The 17,045-nt window shown below is 42.2% G+C and overlaps 1 long non-coding RNA gene across 2 annotated transcripts; it reads right to left on the minus strand.

The window, feature by feature from the left end:
* Positions 1–10,362: 10,362 nt before the first annotated feature.
* LOC132762143 (uncharacterized) lies at positions 10,363–16,709 on the minus strand. Of its 2 annotated transcripts, XR_010909018.1 has the most exons (5): positions 16,587–16,709; positions 14,637–14,722; positions 13,422–13,554; positions 10,961–11,119; positions 10,363–10,534 (listed from the first exon to the last, which is right to left on the minus strand). It is a non-coding gene; the product is annotated as an uncharacterized lncRNA (long non-coding RNA). The 2 variants fall into 2 exon arrangements; XR_009630114.2 differs by lacking the exon at positions 10,363–10,534 and having other exon boundaries at positions 10,800–11,119.
* Positions 16,710–17,045: the final 336 nt, after the last annotated feature.

The raw sequence follows: 17,045 nt of genomic DNA on the forward strand, positions 1-17,045 counted from the left end.
TTGGGGAGATTAAGCAGAATATAAATAAAGTGTTGTTGTTGTTGTTGTTGTTATTATTATTATTATTTGAAACACCACAAGATGAGTCCACAGCAGACAAGGTCACTCTGCTGGTTGTTGCATTGGATCACACATCAGATACTTCCCAAGTGTCTAGGACTGTGTGATGTATCAGCGAATGAGGCATGCAGATCCCAGGAAGGTGGCCTTCTGCAGCTGGCAGATGGTAATTTTGTCAGCACCAATTGTGTTTAAGTGCAGGGAAAAGGTCTTTAGGCACTGCACCCAGTTTGCCAATCACCACTGGGACCACCTTGACTGGCTTGTGCCACAGCCTTTGTAGTTAGATCTCTAAATCCTCATACCGTGTCAGCTTTTCCAGTTGTTTCTCTTCAATCCTGCTGTCACCTGGGATTGCAACATCGACAATCCATGATTGTGAGGTCAGGAGTATTGTGCTCCAAAACTCCGTCTATCTGAATTTGGAAGTCCCAGAGGAGTTTGACGTGCTCATTTTCTGTAACTTTTTCCGGCTTGTGATCCTACCAGTTAGTTGTAGCAGGCAGATGGTGTTTGTGGCACAAGTCCCAATGGATCATCTGAGCAATGGTGTTATGCCTCTCCTTGTAGTCTGTCTTCGCAATCTTCTTGCAGCAGCTGAGGATGTGATCTATTGTTTCATCTTCTTCCTTGCAGAGTCTACACTTGGGATCCACAACAGAAAGGAAAGTGTTTTTCTGGTAGCTTTGACAGAGCTACCTGCACTTTCCTCTCCTTTCCCCTATATGATGGGAGAAAGGACAATGGGACCACCTTGTCCCTTCCTCATCATAGGATGGGGAAGATGGGAGGGTGCATGGGGCACTACAAGTTGCCCTGCGCGCCTTCCTTTTTACCGGTGACTGCTGGCAAAATGGACAGAACCCCAGGGGCTTTACAGGACCTTCACACATACATATTGCATCAATTGTAAGGTGTATTTTTCCCATTTTAGAGGTTCCAAAAATAGGGCGTGCCTTACCATTGGTTGTGCCTTAGATCCACAGGTTTTGAGAGCCCCTAAAACAGGAAAAAGTGTATTTAGCTCAAATGGAGAAGAAGAAAGGTGAAGGACCCAAGACCCAAATGGCTCAGGTTTTTTTTTTTTTAAAAAAAAAAACAACTTAACTTTTGTCTAAGAGAAAAGGAAGAGGAACATCTTTGTGTGTAAGGATTCATTTTCCAACCTAATTAAACCAGTATAATCACATTAACACACTGTACAGATAACTCACTCTTGTTCTGAACACTGTGTTTTTTTGAGAATTAACAATACCAAGAAGGAAACAAATCAACATTATATTGAGAACAACACCAAAAAGGGCTTACGTGTCACTGTATCAAACAGATCTATATATAATGGAGCATTCAGTTGTAAAATAGATACAGAACCTTCCTATCTTACTATCCAACAATGCAGATCAGCCAGCTTTCCATGGTACTCCTCTCAGGAATGCTCTTGCTTTTTGCTGGTAAGTCATTGCGGGCATGGAGTGGAGGAGCCCCTCGGGGAGGCTGAAGCCTGGTAGCAGGAGCCAAGAGGCTCCCTTTGGTGCTGCTTGGCTCCCACTACTAGTCTTCAGCTTCACCGAGGGGCTCCTCCACTCCATGCCCGCCTTGACGGTCACTGCAGCGGAGGAGGAGGAGGCTATATACTCTCCGGATGGCCACGTCGTTGCCTCCTCATCCTCCACCACCACACTGACAGCTGAGATGGGCCTGGAGTGGAAGAGCCCCTCGGTGAGGCTGAAGCCTGGCAGCGGGAGCCGTCGAGCTGGAGGAGCGCAGCAGCTACTGCTGCCTGCAGAGGTGGCCCTGGGTAATTTTCAATGGTAAGTAAACAGTATTTTGCCCCCCCCCCCAACCAATCACTGATATATATTTTCGGTTTGTTGTGGGAGTTCTGTGTGCCATATTTGGTTCAATTCCATCATTGGTGGAGTTCAGAATGCTCTTTGATTGCAGGTGAACTATACATCCCAGTAACTACAACTCGCATATGTCAAGGTCTATTTCCCCCCAAGAGCGCCTCAAGAGCACCCCTGGGCAAAATCAACTATACTGCAAATGCTTACTTTGCATAATGGGTTGAGTCGCCCCGGCTGCCTGCCTGCCTCCCTCTCCTATTAGGAGCCTCCATCTTGTTTAGGATCCAAAACAAGAAGTGATGTTTTGGATCCTAATCAGGAAGTGATGAGCACGGCGGTTGGCTGTCAGTGGAGGGGAGGCTGCCTCTATGGAGCCGAGAAGCCACATCAAGGACCAGGAAAGGAGGCTTCAGGCCTGAAGGGGCTGGTAAGAGGGGTAGTCTAATATGGCGAGTATATCCAAAAACTGAAATTTTAAATTGAAATGTTGGGGGGTTGTCTTATGCGCCCAGTAGTCTAGTACACTGGTAAATATGGTAACTCAGCCAGAGCAAAGCACCTGATGAACCAACCTGGACACAGCATATTATCTGAGAACACAGAAATACTGGACCACTCTAAGAACCACCATGTCATACTACACAGAGAAGCCACTGAAATCCACAGGCGTTTGGACAATTTCAACAGAAAGAAGGAAACCATGAAAATGAAGAAAATCTGGCTACCAGTACTAAAAAAAACTCTCAAATCAGGACAGTAAATAAAGAACAATACTCAAAAAGCAAGGGAATTCCAGACAAGAATCAATCAGGGGCAGTTAACACGTCCCAACAAAGGATTCCCCCAGGCAGCAACCAGCCCTGGGCTTGAAATTGCAGACCATTAAATGCTAGTCAAGGTGGCAAATTGCAACATCCACTCATACTTCTAGTAGACAAAAATTCTTTTCCCCTGGACATTCCACAGATGTATAAATCTCACTTACTTAGTTTCCAACTGACTCCTCAACCTCTGAGGATGCCTGCCATAGATGTGGGTGAAACATCAGGAGAAAATGCTTTTGGAACATGGCCATACAGCCCGGAAAACTCACAGCAACCTTAATATGTAGAATCACAGAATATGCATAGCACAATATAACTCAAGTGTATACCTCAAGAATATCGTGTTCTGATTTTAGGACAAGCAGGTAGCAGTTGCCTTAAACCAACGACTGAGGAAGAATGCTGCATGAATGGTGAATGTTTTCGATTTGGCTGCCCTCCTCAATCAATAGAGTTTGGCACTTGTGGCAAAGCTGATACAATGTGTTGTATGGAGAAAGGGTAAGATTTCTCCTTCTCAGCCTTTGGGAGCAAATATGTTCAATATCGAAACTGTTCAAGTCATGGATTTTCTATTTCTTTGGATTACGAGTCTGGGAATCCAAAGGTGGTAGTGTTATTTTAGGAGTCCCGCCATCTTTTAGTGTTGTTGTTTCTTCACACGCAGGATCCAGATTTCCCCATATTGTGGAAGATTAATGACTGCAAGACTTTGATATCCTTAAGAATACCACTACCCTAGAATACATGTAATAAAACTAACTTGGTCATGGCAATACTGATGACTGAGAATGTTTAGAAATAAAATATTAATTTGAGCTGTAAGTTCACCTTTTCTGGCTAAACCCCATAGTGGAAATAGAGGTGTGCATTAGAATCATAGAATCAAAGAGTTGGAAGAGACCTTTTGGGCCATCCAGTCCAACCCCCTGCCAAGAAGCAGGAATATTGCATTCAAATCACCCCTGACAGATGGCCATCCAGCCTCTGTTTAAAAGCTTCCAAAGCAGGAGCCTCCACCACACTCCAGGGCAGAGAGTTCCACTGCTGAACGGCTCTCACAGTCAGGAAGTTCTTCCTCATGTTCAAATGGAATCTCCTCTCTTGTAGTTTGAAGCCATTGTTCCATTGCGTCCTAGTCTCCAAGGAAGCAGAAAACAAGTTTGCTCCCTCCTCCCTGTGGCTTCCTCTCACATATTTATACATGGCTATCATATCCCCTCTCAGCCTTCTCTTCTTCAGGCTAAACATGCCCAGCTCCTTAAGCCGCTCCTCATAGGGCTTGTTCTCCAGACCTTTTATCATTTTAGTCGCTCTCCTCTGGACACATTCCAGCTTGTCCATATCTCTCTTGAATTGTGGTGCCCAGAATTGGACACAGTATTCCAGATGTGGTCTAACCAAAGCAGAATAGAGGGGTAGCATAACTTCCCTAGATCTGGACACTATGCTCCTATTGATGCAGGCCAAAATCCCACTGGCTTTTTTTGCCGCCACATCACATTGTTGGCTCATGTTTAACTTGTTGTCCACAAGGACTCCAAGATCTTTTTCACACGTACTGCTCTTGAGCCAGGCGTCCCCCATTCTGTATCTTTGCATTTTGTTTTTCCTGCCAAAGTTGAGTATCTTGCATTTGTCACTGTTGAACTTAGATTAGATGGCATGTTAGAATTGCACGCATAAACCCATCTGTGTGAAAATCCCCAGAGGAACCTGAAACCTTGGAGGCTGGACAAAGAGCTTGTTGGGGGTGGGGGGCTTTTCCTGGTGGTGGAGGTAGCTTCAGGGCTCTGTGGTGCCTGGAAAAGGAGGTGCAGCACATGGCTCCTGATGCAGTCATTCCTGCTGCTTACCTGCAGATCCTACTAGGCAATCCTCAGGGTTTCTCAGCTCTTCTTGAGGCTCAGTCTCATGTGGTTCCCAACTGAGCTCATTCATGAGGCCTTCAAAACCTCCCCCTTGGTTTTGAAGGCCTTCTGAATGAGATGAGTTGGGTATTTTGTGAGGCTGGTCAGTTTGCCAGCCTCAGCCTGACAGAAGCTTCCCAAATGACTTCATTCATGCTGCCTGTCTCTCTGATGTGCTGTGCCTGAACTGTTGGATGCATTACATTCAAGGGGAAATCCATCGTTTGTAATGTCCGATTTAAAAATTGAGATGCACATAATATTTGTGTAAATACAGTCATCTGCTCATATACAAATATGTAAGGACAGTTTATTCATTTATTTATTTACAGTATTTATATTCCGCCCTTCTCACCCCTGCAGGGGACTCAGGGCGGATTACAATGTACACATACATGGCAAACATTCAATGCCATAGACACACAACACATATAGACAGAGGCTATTTAACATTCCAATTTTCTGGCCACCAGGGGAGCTGTTGCTTCACTGTCCATCTGCGACACTGATGAAGTAGTGTCGAAGGCTTTCATGGCTGGAATCACTAGGTTCTTGTGGGTTTTTTCAGGCTATAGAGCCATGTTCTAGAGGCATTTCTCCTGACGTTTCGCCTGCATCTATGGCAAGCATCCTCAGAGGTGTGAGGTCACACCTCTGAGGATGCTTGCCATAGATGCAGGCGAAACGTCAGGAGAAATGCCTCTAGAACATGGCTCTATAGCCCGAAAAAACCCACAAGAACCTACTGATGAAGTACTTTCCACATTCCCCGCATGCTTTCACTGGAGATTTTTTATGGGCTCGTAAATTTGTTAAATTAGCCTCCCCACACATAGGTGGTACCTAAATTTCCTACTTGACAGATGCAACTGTCTTTCCGGTTGCAAAGGTCAACAAGAAGCTACACAATTGGCTGGAAACTCACTCCGACCAGGGCTGGCTTTGAACTCATGATCTTTTGGTCAGTAGTGATCTTAATGCAGCTGACACCCAGCCAGCTGCACCACAATCCCGCTGCCTCCTAAATGTGAATAAGTGACACCACCAAGGAAAGGAAACAGGACTGCTGTGTGTTTCTTCAGCAGGTAATAGGATCATAGAATTGGCAGAGGCCTGATGGCCATCCAGTCGAATCCCTGCCACAAAGGAATATATATTCAGTCTCTTTCAAAAAACCTACAAAAAAGAGACTCCACCACACTCAAAGGTAGAGTTTTCTAGTGCCAAACAGCAAGCAGCTCTTCCTAATGTTTAAGTGGAATCTCTTTTCTTGTAGTTTGAATCCATTCCTCCATGTCCTCACCTCTGAATCAGGAGAAAACAAGCTTGCTCCATTTTTAATGTAACATCATTTCAGATACTTGATTCTCATGCCACTTCTTAATCTTAATCTCACTTCTTAATCTTCTTTGGAATCAACCTACCCGGATCCCTGAGCTATGAGGATCTCTTTCTTGAATTGCTCTGCTCAAAAGTGGGCATAGGATCACACTAGAGGAAAAAAATCCACTTAAAATCTGGTTTCTGCCTCCTGCAGAATTCTGAGGTTTGTGATTTAGGGAGGAGTCTTTAACAGCCTCACTAAACTACAAATCCCAGAATTCTACAGGGGGCAGAAATTGGATTTTGTTGTTGTTCATTCATTCAGTTGTCTCCAACTCTTCGTGACCTCATGGACCAGCCCACGCCAGAGCTCCCTGTCGGCCGTCACCACCCCCAGCTCCTTCAAGGTCAGTCCAGTCACTTCAAGGATGCCATCCATCCATCTTGCCCTTGCTCGGCCCCTCTTCCTTTTACCTTCTACTTTCCCCAGCATCATTGTCTTCTCTAGGCTTTGCTGTCTCCTCATGATGTGGCCCAAGTACTTCAACTTTGTCTCTAGTATCCTTCCCTCCAATGAGCAGCCGGGCTTTATTTCCTGGAGGATGGACTGGTTGGATCTTCTCGCAGTCCAAGGCACTCTCAGAACTTTCCTCCAACACCAGAGTTCAAAAGCATCTCTCTTCCTTCGCTCAGCCTTCCCTAAGGTCCAGCTCTCACATCCGTAGGTTACCACAGGAAATACTATGGCTTTGACTATGCGGATCAAAGTATTAAAAATATTACTTCCTTTTATCTAGAACAGAGCTTCCCAAACTTTGTGTCACAATTTGTTACTGTGTTGGCTCCAGTGTGTCACACGAATGTAACAGGAAATCTGAGTCTATGTGAAATAAGCAATAATATATTTTTTTAAATATAAAAGTTCTCATGTATGTTTACTCATACATTTCATTACGCAATTTATGTATATGCCCATGCCTCTTATAAGGCACTAATTTAAACTCTAATTTGCTAGTAAAACTGAATAATGATATGGTGAAATGATGCATGTCTTAAAAGTATGGCACCAATATGAAGTGTCTGGAAAGCTTTGATAAAGAATCAATACTATTGATGCAATCTCGAAGCTCATTGGCTTTTTAGCAACCACATTGCACTGTTGACATATTCAGTTTGTGGTCTACTAAAACTTCTAGATCCATTGTGCATAGAGTCATAGAATCAAAGAGTTGGAAGAGACCTCATGGACCATCCAGTCCAACCCCATTCTGCCAAGAAGCAGGAATATTGCATTCAAGTTACCTCTGACAGATGGCCATCCAGCCTCTGTTTAAAAGCTTCAAAAGAAGGAGCCTCCACCACACTCCAGGGCAGAGAGTTCCACTGCTGAACAGTTCTCACAGTCAGGAAGTTCTTCCTCATGTTCAGATGGAATCTCCTTTCTTGTAGTTTGTAGCATGGAAAGCATGTGATCCCTTTCACATGGAAACAGCAAATGTTCCACTCATCATGACAGTAAGTAACTGGAGGTGTATTTCCTTTCAAACTTGATATTGCATTTAGTCATTATGAGCAACAGGCATGTCATACAAGCATCAGAGCATAATTGAATTTTCTTTCTGAAATCCTGTTTTAATTTACAAACACCATTACCTCCTTGTACTGTTTCAAAAACTGTGTCCCACATAGCATGTGAAGAAGTCATTTTATTATGAAGCTGCTGACAAAATTTAAATTTGGCCCTTTCTTATCCTTTTGCAGAGAACGTATTACCTGTTGAAACCAGGTATTTCAGCCACAGTTACTAAATCATGAAGAAGATGGATCTCTTCAATTTAGTACCTACCTATGAGTACTTCAGAATAAACTTGCAGGATATGAATGAGTTACTTGTGTTTATGTTCAGAGTCATATTTTAACAGGGAGTGACCAACTAACCACCATAGGGGAAGAGTATTTCACACACACCAATTTAGTAACACTCGGTTTGCTTGTACAGTTGTTCCAAAAAGATCAGATAGCCCTCTTTTTGAGTTCAGTGCACCCACTATAATTGAATATTACAAAGCCAATAAACAATTAAATCTCAGCAAGTATATATTTACAACAATACAACAAATTATATATTAGAATTGATAGATATGCACTGCCCCCCAAATCTATCCAGTGAGATGCTAGCTTAGGAATTGATTGCATGACCCTTTGCACATGCTGATCAATATTTCTGCAACATTTCCTTCAACTTTAAAATCCTAATTAAAAACATACAAAACATAAGCAAATAGAATCTAGAAATCAACAAAAGCTTTACCCTTTGTTACCTCTTGTTTCCCATGGGCAAAGGGTTATTTTTGAATTCCAAAAGACCAAAAAGAGCATACAAACTTAGAAAGTCTATCTTTCAATCAGCCTGCCTGGAATTCCAGGAATGACAGCAAGAGATGTCCCAATTGTCAATCCTACAGCACCAATCTCACTCTGTAGACACGTTCAATCATAATGCTAATTTCTCTTGACTTATTTAGACATCTTAGTTGCCTAAATACTTTCTCTTATTTGATTGAGCGAGTACATTAATCACGTTTATGCCTTTAATCGAGCTACTCAAAACACTAAACATTGGACACTGGCTGAGGCTACCTGAACCATTAAGGAAGTAAATACTGACCAACTATAAACAAGTGGACACAGGCCAGGTCACCCAATCTGATGAATAGTGGTCAAACTTGATAATCAGGGGCAACCTATCTAGGTCAAGGCATCCCACATTCCATACGTTCCCAATTACCTTGGACTCTAAGAAACATATTAGGCAAGAAAAAGTAGAGCTCAAAGAAATGTTTAACCTTCAGGATTTTAAGGGAATTAGCCAAGGCATGAACAAGATACAGGAGGTAGGGTGTTGATAGAGACATACAATCAGTCCTAAATCGATATAAAGTGCTTTTTGGGGGGACATAATGCTAAGGGTTCGTTATTCTGGGAAGGCACTCTGGAACAACCACGTTTTCAAGCTCCTCCTGAAGACTGCCAGAGATGGGGAATGCCTGATGTCCTTAGGGAGTGAGTTCCAGAGTCGAGGGGCCACCACCAAGAAGGCCCTCTCTCTTGTCCCCATCAATCGTGCTTGCAATGCAGGTGGGAGCGTAAGTAGATGATCGAAGAGATCGTGTGGGTTCGTATACAGAAATGTGGTCACACAGGGTTCCAAAATGAAACATACACCAATATGTTTAAACCAGTGTTTCTTATTATTTATTTATTTATTTATTTATTTCAGTTCTGTATACCGAGCTTCTCAACCTCGTCGAGGGACTCAGCCCGGTTTACAGCCATAAAAACATATACATTCATTAAAATATCATATATCACAAATTACAAAACAACTTTAAAAACACTAAATATAAAACTCCAGTGGTCAGTCGTCCTAATAAGATGGATCTATATCCACTTCCATCCAGAGTCCTATGGTGTTGTCTCATTCCTCGAAGGCCTGACTCCACAGCCACGTCTTCACCCGTTTCCTAAATGTTAGGGTGGATGGGGCGGTTCTGGCCTCCAGAGGGAGAGAGTTCCAGAGTCGTGGGGCCACCACCGAGAAGGCCCTGTCCCTCGTCCCCACCAGCCGCGCTTGCGAGGCTGGTGGGACCGAGAGCAGGGCCTCTCCAGATGATCTTAGTAATCTTGATGGTTCGTAGGGGAGAATACATTCGGAGAGGTAAACAGGGCCGGAGTCGTTTAGGGCTTTATAGGTCAACACCAGCACTTTGAATTGTGCTCGGAAGCTAATTGGCAGCCAGTGGAGCTGGCGTAACAGCGGAGTGGTGTGCTCCCTGTACCCAGCACCCGTTAGTAATCTGGCTGCCGCATGTTGGACTTGCTGCAGCTTCCAGGCAGTCTTCAAAGGCAACCCCACATACAGAGCGTTGCAGTAATCTAAGCGGGATGTAACCAAAGCGTGTACTACCGTGGCCAAGTCAGCCCTCCCAAGGTATGGACGCAGCCTGAGGGCCACGGACCACCAGTGGGCCATGAGGACGAAAATCTGGTCCATGAGCCTTCCTTCCTCCTTATTTTCTTTTATTTATTTATTTCCACTCCTTTTGCACCACCTGCCACTCCTTCCCTGTCACTGGCCATGGCATATGTTCTGTGTAAAAAAATAGAGCTGATGTGGTCTATCCAATGCAATTTTCTAAATCAGCACTCCAAAATGAATCTGAAGTTGACCAAAAACTGATTTGTAACCCTTTTGGTATTAATATTGGTCAAAGTGGTCCTTGGTCAAGTGGTCCCTGGTCAAAGTGGCCCCTGGTCAAAAAAAGCCAGGAACCACTGGTTTAAACAAAAAAAAAACCATGGAATCTTGGTTGAGAATATGTCAGTAAACAGAAGACAACATCTGACTTATTAGGCAAAAGAAAGATTACTGGTATGAATGCAGTGATTTATTACAAACCGGAGATAGAATAACATGTTTTTGGAGTAACCAGTAATCACTACAATGTCCACAAATCTCATTCCTCCAACATCAGCCAACAGATCTCAACTGGTTGATACCAAGTAGGGACTGAAAATATATAAGAAAATACAGGTATTATAAAGCTCAATAAGGATATACATAAAATAAGGACTGATCCACCACCGGGGAAAATCCGAAGAAATGCCCCAACTCAAGAAGGAAGAAATACAAGCAGAAAACCCCACTTTGAAGAGAAACGGAAGAAGGTACCACCCCCCTCTTCCCCCATATATATATATTAATATATATATATATATCCTTTATTTCCTTTCCCCTACCCCCCTCACCCCTTTCCCTCCCCCTCGTACATCCCTATGATCACTCTCGCCGTTTTTATTGCTGTATAAAGAAAATTTACTAATAAAAAATTATATATATAAAAAAAAGCTCAAGAAGGAGATTAGGCCAAGGATGAGGAATAATAGAAGAATCAAGATATATCTACTTGACTTCTTGTCATACAGAATTTTTCACCTGTCAGCATGCTGTGCAACCCAAATAGGCATGTTATTCTAGTCATCTAGTCAATTACAGAGGGATTTCTGGGGAGCATCAGTTTTTGGAGGTGAAGGCGGTGAAGTCCAAGTGTTAACAGGTTTTGTTGCTTCTTCACATTCAGGACGCCAGCTCTCTCTAGATAATTTAACAAGCAGGTTATTACTGAATCATTAGTTTTCACTACTGCTGTGACTTTTTTCGTTGATGCAGCTATTTACATTTACTTAACATTTCCATCTTTGCATCCTAACCACAACCCCAAACTCATGCCCAACTGTAACGCAATTCTAACCCAGCCCTAACCCAACCTCAATTCTTATTTTAACCCCATCCCTAATCATTGCATTCCAGCATGGTTACATGGCTGTATAAAGGATTCTACTTTTGAATGTGTGCATGAGAGGGAGAGATGGAAATAGACTCCACGTATTTAACACCTCTACAATTTGAACATATTTATTTGCTTGCTCACAGTCCATTTGAGAAAGATCTTGGAGTCTTCATGGGCAACTAATTGAACATGAGCCAACAGCAACTAAAAAAGCAATGGGATTTTGGCCTGCAAAAATTGGAGTAAAGTGTCTAGATCCAGGGAAGTCGTGGTACCTCGCTATTTCACTGTGGTTAGACTCAGCTGGAATACTATGTCCATTTTTGGGAACCACAGCTCAAAAGAGGTATTGACAAGCTGGAAGGTGTCCAGAAGAGGGCAACTAAGATGATCAGAGGTCTGGAGACCATGCCCTATGAGGAGTGTCTTAAAGAACTGGGTATGTTTAGACTTCAGAAGAGAAGGTTGAGAGGAGACATGATAGCCATCTATCCGAATGTATCTCGGCCTATCAGCCCACCAGGACCCTAAGATCTTCGGGGGAGGCCCTGCTCTCCATCCCACCTGCTTCACAGGTGCGGCTGGCGGGAACGAGAGACAGGGCCTTTTCTGTGGTGGCCCCTCGGCTTTGGAATGCCCTCCCCATAGAGATAAGATCATCCTCCTCGCTGATGGTATTTCGAAAAAGACTGAAGACATGGATGTTTGAACAAGCATTCGGCTAATCCGGTGCGATGAAGTTGATGATCAAGGAGATTCCACCTGAGCATTAGGGATAACTTCCTGACCATACGAACTGTTTAACAGTGGAACTCTCTGCCTCAGAGTGTGGTGAAAGTTCTTTTCTTGGAAACTTTTAAACAGGGGTAGATGACCATCTGTCAGGGATACTTTGTGCTTTTCCTGCATGGCAGGGCATTGGAATAGATGGCCCATGTGGCCTCTTCCAACTCTATTATTCTACAATTCTATGATTTATACCCTGCTTTTCTCTGCATGGGGAATTGAGACACCTAACAAGCACACAATCCAATAACTTTTTAAAACAAAGCAATACAATTTAAAAAACCAATTAAATACTACTGTGCAGATTTTGGCTAAATTACACTTAAATATAATAAATATAATTAAAATTACATTTAAAATTGGACTTATGTTGAAGAAGGAAAGAATTTAAGCTGCACAATGTTCACTGGAGAAAATGGAGCTGAAAACATATCCTCTAGGGCTGGGCGGTTTTGTTCGTTAATTTCATAATTCGTTATTAATTCGTTATTTTTTTTGATAACGAAGCAATATTGAACCATTCAGGAGCAACTAAAAATCGAAACGAATTTTTCAATTTGTTTCGTAATTGTTTCGTAATTTTTTTGAAATCGTTTCGTTATTATTTCCGCATGTCTGGTGCAAGTTTTATAGTTGTTGTTTGTTTTATCAGTGAAAAAAAAATATAATGATCACACCAACAGTCAACAACAGAGGGAGAGGGAAACTTCAGAAGTTCCCCCTGTCCCATTTGGAGGTTTTTTTTAGCGTATTGCGCGGTCGCGTCCGCCATTAACGAATTGATTCGTAATTGTTTCGTTATTGTTTCGTAATTTCCGAAATTTCGTAAATTTCAAACTTTTTTAAAGAAAAAATTCGGAATTCTTTTAAAAATCGAAACGCAAAACCCCCCTAAAAACGAATTGAGTTTAGAAACAAATTTTTCCATGGTTGCCCAGCCCTAATATCCACATGTATTGTCGAAGGCTTTTGTGGCTAGAATCACTGGGTTGTTTTGTGTTTTCTGGGCTATATGGCCATGTTCCAGAAGCATTCTCTCCTGACATTTCACCTGCATCTATGGCAGGCATCCTCAGAGGTTGTGATGTCTCCTCACAACCTCTGAGGATGCCAGCCATAGATGCAGGCAAAATGTCGGGAGAGAATGCTTCTGGAACATGGCCATACAGCCTGGAAAACACACAACAACCCAACATATCCACACTTTCTTTTCCTTCCAACTTCTGATCAGTTCCGAATCTGGTTCACCTTCTGAATATTTGCTACATATTCTGCCTTTATGCCACTTTATGATATCCGTCCTGAAGAAAGGTAGCTTACCTAAAACAGCAAGTCACATCTAAGTTGCAGGTCCCATATTCACCAAAGCACGAGGGACACTTGGCAGCATGATAACAGAAACCTCCATTAATCTCACAGCTGGATACATCATGTGGAGTGTCTGGAGATGTTCCTGTACAAATTAAAACACGAAATGTTCACCACCATTCTTTTCAAAAAAGAAAATCTGATTAAATGGAACTATTGAGAGCTATGGTTTCCTTGTGATAAAGGCTGTGAGCTTATTTGGATTATTGTTTGTGAATTTTAATAATCTGCCCTCCCCTATTTGAGCATTTCCTCTCCAAACAGTTCACCATCACTGTTCTAGGTTATTCCTCTTCCTTTCCAATGAAATACCTGTGAATAACAGGGAAACTTGTCAGGGGTTCAAATCAGCATGCAATTTCCTGTTGGGTAACAGAAGGGACTCTTCACTCCTGTTAGGGAGCCAGAACCGTCTTACAGTGGAGTGGTCTCTTCAGGAACAAAAGCAAAATGCAGACACAAAGCTGTTTGTTCCAACTGGAGGCTTTTCTTTCATAATTTGGAGTAATAGTGCAAATACTAATGCAGTATTTACAGTATATGTAAGCTCCCTCTCCATCCACCAACGTCTATCCCTCATCAACTCAACACAAGGTTACTACAAACTTATATGCAACAGTCTAAGCACTCAGTTACCACACACCAACTCAAGAATAAGAAAGGTAATGTTGGTGGACAGGAAAAGAGATTTAAAGATGCTCTCAAAGCCAACTTTAAAAATTGTGGCATAGACACCGAGAACTGGGAAGCCCTGGCCCTTGAGAGCTCTAACTGGAGGTCAGCTGTGACCAGCAGTGCTGTGAAATCCTTAAAGCTGGTAAGAAATAGCAGATTGATGGAAAGATCTTTATCCAATAGAGAAGTGGTTATCAGCCCGAGAGTCCCCAGATGTTTTGGCCTTCAACTTCCAGAATTCCTAACAGCTGGTTACCTGGCTGGGAGTTGTAGGCCAAAACACCTGGGACCCACAGGTTGAGAACCACTGCAACAGAGGCTGATGTGTCAAAAGATCTGTTTTGTGTCTACTAGTTAAACAACAAAACTATGCTGCACGAGAAGCCCAAAAGTCAATTCAACTTTTTGCACACCCTTTGTATTGTGCCTCTATTTTATTTATTTATTTATTTATTTATTTATTTATACATACATACATACATACATACATACCTGGTGTCACCATGAGTATTGTGAAGAAAGCAATCAACAGTAGATGATGGCTCCTCATTGTTGATGAACAAATGGATAGACGTTCTCTATAGGAAAGACATGTTTAGCCATTAAAAGTTTTTGAATTCTGCACCAGGCTGCTACAATGTATAACAGTCAGACCTACACCTTCAAGAAATGCAACAAATATTCACAAATCTTCTTAATTTAAAAAGGTTACTTTAAATTGAAATAATATGAATAATAGCAAATCAACATGCATTTTCCCACCATCATGAAATGTTTCACCTTTGGAACAAGGAAAAGCTAATTATTACTTCTTTGGGGCAAGACACACTGTTAACTTCAGAGGAAGGCAAAGGAAAATCTCCTCTCAACAAATTTTGTCAAGAAAACTCCATAGTAACTTAATCCTCAAGTCTTGATAAGTCAGATGCATACTAGCAACAATATGATTCTATAATCAGAAAGCTTTTTTGTGTGTATGTGTGGGAATGCTTTCAAGTTGGCTGCTCTTTTATGAAGACTCTCCGGTGAAGTTTGCCACTGACAAACTGAGGACGCTTCCAAACAGCTTTTTATCATGGGAACATTCATGTTTTAAAAACGTGAATGTTCCTGGGTCCCCATCCACATGAATGTTCCTGAGTCCAGATGTTCTCCCAAAACTTTCTGGGAGAACACCTGGCTACTCCCACCTCCTCTCCAAAAGCCTTTTTAAAAAATAAAAGAAATTACCTGGCCTCGATTTGCGTGGTACCAGAGCTTTCCTGGCACATAGGAATGATGTGCCAGGAGAAGGGGATGGGGGGGGGGTGATTTTCTTCCTCCTCCCCTTTCTCTTGGTGCTTCATTCCTATGTGCTAGGAGAGCCCTGGCACCAAGCGAATGGAGGCCAGGTACGTTTTTTTATTTTTTTAAAGAGCTTTTGGGGAGGGAATTTGTGTTCTCATGGTTTTCCAGGCTAATTTAGCCCTGAAAACCATGAGACTACTGTCTGGACTGCCCCTCAAAAGCCCAGAATTTTGAGGGAGCAGCCCAGACAGAGAAAGTAGTGGGTTCATCCTGCACCTTCTAAAAAAAACACAAGATAAACCCATTAACAAATTAATTCACCACACAGCAGGATTTTCCTGGTTTGCAGTGAATTAATTTGTGTTTCTCAGGAACGTCATCTGGTCAGCCCCCTTTTAATTGTGGAAACTCCCGCATTAAATCCCTGGATGGGCCCTGGGATTGTCCTTGCTTAGCTTCTGAAATCTGATGAGATCTGGCATCAAAGACTTATGATATTGGTAATCATTGTTGATGCCCTTTAAAGAAAACAGACTGAAAAAGGTGAAAAATTGTCCAAATATGCACATTAAGTATATCTAAGGAGGATGCTGATAGAATAATTCAATTATGGCACATTACAGATTCATGTGCTCATTCATGCAACATTTTCTTACCATATATACCATATTGTAAGCTATTTGTTGTTGGCCAGGGGAAATATCACTTATGCTTTGGTTTGTGTGTGTACAGCCTCTGAAACTAGGAGAAACGTTTCCCTCTTTTCCCTTCAATGGAGCAGAAAGAAGCAATCTGAGCAGATACAACTGGAAGGTGGGAAATTCCCATCAGTCAATATACCCTTTTACTTATGCCTTGCTTTATCCCATTTTCCCCAAGACAGGGACCAGAAACAACTTAAAATTTAGATAGAAATACATGTCAAATACAACTCAGATGGAGTTAAAACATACATCAAGTCTCTCTCCTAAGATTTCTTAAAATGTCCCTATGAAGCATGTGATTTCTAGAATAAGCATATGAACAAGGGAAGTTTAAACCTTCAATTACTACATGCTGAGATATGGGTGCAAAATGTCCGATAGCAGAGGATCTGTTTAAGCAAAGCCAGGCAATTCTATAAATTTGACTATAACATGAAACATCTAGACTCACCAACAAGAGACAATTCTTTCCACTGAAATCCCTCTTATTAAATAGAGTGCACGGCTGAAGGAGTAGAATCAGTTTAGCCAACAGTTCTTCAATAGCAGGTGAAAAGGAGAAGTGTTATGTTATTTGGACAGGTGTCAAGTATGTATCTTACAACAGCTAAGTCTGGATTTAGTCAATGTGGATGAGGAAATTACTGGGGAAACTCCCTGGAACTTACCAGAAAGAAGTTAGCAAATAAGTCCTTGAAATGTTATCTTAAGAACAAGGAAAGCTTGTTTGCCAATTTCTTGAGATCATGTTTCCTTGTTGGTGTCAGATGAATTAATTCTATAACAAGAAGAAAATAATTCAGCTTTTCTGTCCTATCTGGGCACGGTACTGCTTTCTTCTTCCATTCTTTACCATCACAGAAATGGCTGTTGGCTTGGAGGATTACCACACTGAAATGTGGGGATTGGG

The sequence above is a fragment of the Anolis sagrei genome, chromosome 1 (assembly GCF_037176765.1).
Source record: "Anolis sagrei isolate rAnoSag1 chromosome 1, rAnoSag1.mat, whole genome shotgun sequence".
Taxonomy (NCBI): Eukaryota; Metazoa; Chordata; class Lepidosauria; order Squamata; family Dactyloidae; genus Anolis; species Anolis sagrei.